This window comes from Gordionus sp. m RMFG-2023, chromosome 2 (assembly GCF_954871325.1).
Source record: "Gordionus sp. m RMFG-2023 chromosome 2, tfGorSpeb1-WG-v2, whole genome shotgun sequence".
Taxonomy (NCBI): Eukaryota; Metazoa; Nematomorpha; class Gordioida; order Chordodea; family Parachordodidae; genus Gordionus; species Gordionus sp. m RMFG-2023.
This window is the reverse complement of record NC_088776.1, coordinates 22,865,222-22,871,203: the sequence shown is the minus strand read 5'-3', so window position 1 is coordinate 22,871,203 and position 5,982 is coordinate 22,865,222. Positions and strand designations below refer to the sequence as shown.

At 24.9% G+C, this 5,982-nt stretch overlaps 1 long non-coding RNA gene across 2 annotated transcripts; it reads left to right on the top strand.

The window, feature by feature from the left end:
• Positions 1-215: 215 nt before the first annotated feature.
• Positions 216-5,753, top strand: LOC135923344 (uncharacterized). 2 transcript variants are annotated; one of them, XR_010571189.1, is made up of 3 exons: positions 216-353; positions 698-743; positions 5,643-5,753. It is a non-coding gene; the product is annotated as an uncharacterized LOC135923344 (long non-coding RNA). The 2 variants fall into 2 exon arrangements; XR_010571190.1 differs by lacking the exon at positions 5,643-5,753 and adding an exon at positions 959-1,149.
• The last annotated feature ends 229 nt before the right edge of the window (positions 5,754-5,982 follow it).

The following is a 5,982-nucleotide window of genomic DNA, read 5'->3' as shown; positions in this document are numbered from 1 at the left end:
AAAAAATTTTTATTGATATTCTATAGGTTAAACATCGCGTAAATTTATATTTAATAACGTAACATAGGGAAAATTTTCTATACCCTATAAATATAGTATGTCAAATATGTAAAGCGTAAAGATATTTAAATTTTAATATTTAAATTTTAATATTCCGTAATTTCACAAGATATAAAAATGAAATTATTTTCATCAAAAATATAGGGCTTCATTTAGAGACATATAGGCATCAATCATTTTTCGTAAGGACTTGAAATAAAAGACAATTTCATTCATTCTATTATCACGGATATAAGAGAATTCATTACATACTCCCATTTCCTTCAACATTTTATCGATAATTATGCACTGAGGTATATTATAAGCTTTAAAACAAAACATCATAACGTAAAAATGCAAAGATTCCGATGAAAAAACTATTTTTTTATCATATTACTCTTTTTATTTATATATATGTATATTTTATTTTCTCTTTTTTTTTTTTACCTTTCATGATTTTGTAAATTTGGATAAAATTTTGACTATCGAAAAGAAAAGTCAAAAAAATTTTATATGTCCTTTTATCATCTCCAATATCGAACGACGAATTTGATAAGTAATTCCTTTACTTTTTATTTTTACAAAAGAATTCAAGGTAAGGATATTTTTTTAAATTTTTTTAAACTTTTATTATTTACTTTATTTTATTTTTTTAAAGAGAAAGAAAAACGAAAAACGTACCACCGTAACCGGGGCACCATGAAGTAAGCTATTCAAATTAATTATTTTTTAAAATATTTTATTCTCTTTCTATATCTAAAAACATAGTATATATATATAAAAAAAAGTTAATTGAAAAATATATAATATCACGTTTTTGTGAATAGTTAAATTATATCAAACACATCAATTTATAATATAAGATTAACTATTCAAATTTAAGATTAATTCTTTAAATTTATATATGATCAATCAACAGGTATAAAAAAGAGTTTCCTGGATATATAGATTTTGGTAATGGAACAAAACCTTCTGAATCTATATCTGAGCAAGCAAAGCTTTATTTCTTATGGCAACATATTCTTATTTATTTATCAGAAATTCATATAAAAATAATGCAATGACTTTAAAAATATCCTATCAATTATTTACTATTTTAAGCCTTGATATTCAGCGACTTATTCATTGGTATAAAAAAGAGTTTCATGGATATATAGATTTTGGTAATGGAACAAAACCTTCTGAATCTATATCTGAAGCGAAGCTTTATTTCTTATGGCAACATATTCTTATTTATTTATCAGAAATTCATATAAAAATAATGCAATGACTTTAAAAATATCCTATCAATTATTATTAGTTATATGAATATTAATATATCTTGTATATTTTGATAAAAATTATATATTATCTAATAAAGTTATTAATTTTTATGATTAAAATGATTTTTATATTATTCATAATATTTATTTATTATAATTAAAGAAATAAACTTATGAATTTAATATTTTATGGAGTTATATGACTAGATCTTATTAACTATTAAACCTTAACATTTAGCAACCCTATCACAGTTATTGAGAATGTTTAAAATATCTTTACTTTTATTAGGATATCCTATTCCCATATATAATCTTATCTATTAGTATTTATTTTTCCAATTAGTTTTATTTTATTTATTGTTTTTATCATTCCTTGTTTGTAATATTTTATTTTTTTAAATGCTTTTTTCCAAAAATGTATAAATTATGATGAATATTTTTATAAAAAAATATTGACTTTTAAATTCTTTCTTTCAAATTATTGTTTAAGTTATATGCATACATTTTTGGAGGTCATGGAGTGGAAGGTGGGGAAAGGAGGACTAAGGGGGATTTTTTTTATTAGCTTAAAATGATATTCACAAAAAGTGATACATTTCTGAAGGGGGGATTTTCCCTTGTCACCCCCCCCCCTGTCTATGCTTATGTCACAACTCCTACAATCTACTAGTATTACAACATCAGAAATTCCTGAAACTGATTCTGCTCATAGTGAGTATACATTTCTATTATGTTTTGTTACCTAGTGAGGAATTATTTGACCTTAACTTATATGAGCAAAAACTAATCTCTATAGGGTTGGCAATACCTATATATTGTAAAAAATAATCCTCTAATAATTCAAGTTCAATTCAAATCCCAGGTGATCTTGGCCAGAATGAACCAAAGCAAATCAAATAAATCAATTCCGTAAAATAAGATATCCATGGTAAGCTGAGATTATTTCTAAAATCATGGTATAGAGGTCGAGACTGATTGGAGTACAGTGTAGAAGCTGACGCTGCTTTTTGTTTTCTATGTAGGAAATGCTTGTGTAGCTCAAGTGTTGCATTATTCTAATTACAATATAAATTTTATTTTTTGTTATAATCTAATTTTATTTTATAAACGGCGTAACCTTACTTTTTTTATATTATTTTACTTTTTTGTATTTCGTTTTATATTCTAATTTATATTTTAGAAAATGTATATATACCTTTAGAAAAGAAATAGAAAGGAGTTAATAAAATATATTTTTACTGACTCGCACCTCGCGCTATATCGTTAAGAACCTTATTCTTTTCATGGTGCCCCGGGTGAGGACTAGAAAAAGATGACTACCTATTATGACTCTACCTTGTGCTTAACCTATGGAGACCTATTATGACTCTACCTTGTGCTTAACCTATGGAGATGACTACCTATTATGACTACCTTATCTATTGTGACTACCTAATCTACTGAGATGACTATCTAATCTATGGAGACTGCTTAACCTATGGAGATGACTACCTATTATTACCTTATTTATTGTGACTGCCTAATCTATTGATATGACCAATGTCTAATCTATGGAGATGACCAAGAATCAAACCTTAGCACGTTCTTTCATGCATAAAGCTTCTTTCTTCATGGTGTCCCGGCTCTGGATGTTGGACTGGAATATAATAGCCAGCACCTAACCTAATGTGGCAACCTAGAAAGAACCTTAATGAAAGTTAGACGTTAGGTTATGAATTCTATATTGTGAGACCTATGATGATTACTTATTATTCTAATTCACGTAAGAAGAAAAGTTATTATATTAAGATTTTATGCCAGGATAAAGGCATGTTATAATTTTTAAAATCATTAAAATGTAAAATCATAATGGATATTTGAACACACAAAAAGCCTTTAAAAATTATTTATAATTTCTTAGTGAAATATTGATACTAAAATGTAAAATCATAATGGATATAGACCACACAAAAAGCCTTTAAAAAAATTATTTACTTAAATTTTAGTGAAATATTGGTATTTTTTTTGATTTCTTGAATGATGACCAATTGTTGTAAATTAACTAATCCTAAAGATGAATTCTTAGATATAATTAAATATAAACCATTAAAAATCCTTAACAAGTAGATAAAATTTTAATTTTAAATATATTAAAATGTAATTAAAACATATGAATTAAAAGGGATTGATTCTTATAAGTAATACTTAATATGATAAAAATGTTTTTGAAATAAAGCTTTTGAAGACAAAAGGTTATGTAAAAATTAAACAACATTATTTTAGAAAAATATTGTGTGAAATTTTAAATTTTTTTTAAGAGAGGGAAATGTGCATAATATTTGCATATTTTAACCTTGGAGATTGAAAATAAATAAAAATAAATTAAATATTAAAACGCTACTAATTAAATATTAAAACTCTACTAATAAAAAAAATGTAAAACGCAAAAAATAGCATAAAACGCTAAAAGTATAAAACGCTAAAAATGTAAAACGCTAAAAATATAAAACGCTATGATTAACTTAAAAATATTATGATAATCATTATGATTTATCGTTCCTTATTCTGGATTAAAATTTTATTCCTTATTCCATAAATTATCATTCCTTATTACATATTTTATTGTTCCAAAATTCAAAATTTTATTCGTGCATATTATTCATACATTTGATTTGATCAACTATTCCAAATTATATATTCCGATTTATTCCAAATTCCAATATTCGACTGGATTAATTATAAAAAATGATAATAACAATTGAGTACTATCAAACAAGCTATGATTAATGGAGACAATTTACGATATGGATATCAAGCTTGTGATTAAACAAACCAACGTGCATAATCGAATTAATCAAACCAACGATTGGGACAAGCCAAAATGATAAACCACTTGGACAACAAACTCTCATGACTTCTCCGATGAAATTATCAGAAGAGGGAGAATGTTGCATTATTCTAATTACAATATAAATTTTATTTTTTGTTATAATCTAATTTTATTTTATAAACGGCGTAACCTTACTTTTTTTATATTATTTTACTTTTTTGTATTTCGTTTTATATTCTAATTTATATTTTAGAAAATGTATATATACCTTTAGAAAAGAAATAGAAAGGAGTTAATAAAATATATTTTTACTGACTCGCACCTCGCGCTATATCGTTAAGAACCTTATTCTTTTCACCAAGTGATGAATTTGGACAAAAGAGATTAAGAAATTGGAAAAATGCGTTAGCTGCAAATAAGGGATTGCTAAACATAAAAGCTCAAAAGCTCATTAAAATTTGATAATAATTTGGCATGACAAAAATCTAAATATAAACAAGGATACTGAAATAACAACAATTTTGGTATGACAACAAATTAACCGTAGTCGTTACTATCTTAAATTAATATTTAATACTATTTCTGCAGGAGATAATTACGGAAGCTGCAAATGATGAAAACAAAATTTATTTTTCTAGAATTTTCATACACCATCCATAGATCCTGAATTAAATAAAATTATGAAATTTATACCCAAAAATGTCCAATATGATGCTAAAAATTGTATTGATTCCACAATCAATATAATAAAAAATAAAAGAAGCGATAATTCTTTTGATTTTATTAGAATTAAGGCTGTAAAAATTTTAGAAGAATTTAATCTCACTCCCCAAAAATTATCAAAGTTACGTAAAACTAATATAAACTTTCAAGATTTTTTAGTCGAGTCCAAATTACAATTTGATTGTGAAATAGACTAGGAATTATTATGAAATTATTGATTACTCTGTTGATCGTTTTTTAGATATATTTACACAAGATGATTATAATCTACTAACAATACATTGTCCCCTTTTACCCTGATTATTTTATATCAGATAAAATAATCCCATTAGAATCATTATTAAACTTAAATATAGGAACGTTACATCATAAAATAAAAAAGCTAAAGGATTATTAGCTGCAGAAGTTAAAGAAATACATAATTTTTATATCCTAAATATGTATAAAAAAATATCATCATGCATTTAAAAAAGTGTATAAATTCTACTCAGCAGCCATCATCATTGGGGTATCAGCGGCTTCGAGACCTCATTCTCTACACTAAAGAGAGTTCTATCGAGCACTAGAGTCGATCAAAGATCAACGTAAGCAAAATTTCGTATTGATGGCTTATGAAAAAATATAACAGAAAATTTATTCATTAATTAATTTATGTTAAAATTTAAAAATAAAAAATCGTCATATTATATTATAATTTTGTATATTCATATTATAGTATTATTTTGTATTCATATTACATTAATAAATTTTTGATAAAAATGGCAAAAATTTTTAATGAATGCTTAATTTGTTTTATTTTTAAAAAATAGTGGCCCCCTCAACTAAGCAGCTGGACCCCTAGCTGAAAATTCATAGCTACGGCCCTGGTGATACCCTTGAAACCCTAAACATATTATAGAGAAATTGGCGCAATCGCAAAGGTTACATTAATGAACGAAGTTTTGATTAACCTTTTAAATTATTATGTTTAATTCTATAATTTAGTGCGAACATACCGGGTTAGAGAGCTATAATATATTATAATATTAAAACGCTCTAATATTTAGTATTTTCCATTATTATATTTATTTGTGTTCTAAATTGTCATTTTTTAAAATATGATTGGTTCTAATGAATTTTATGTTTCTAATATTAGTATTATCATGACAT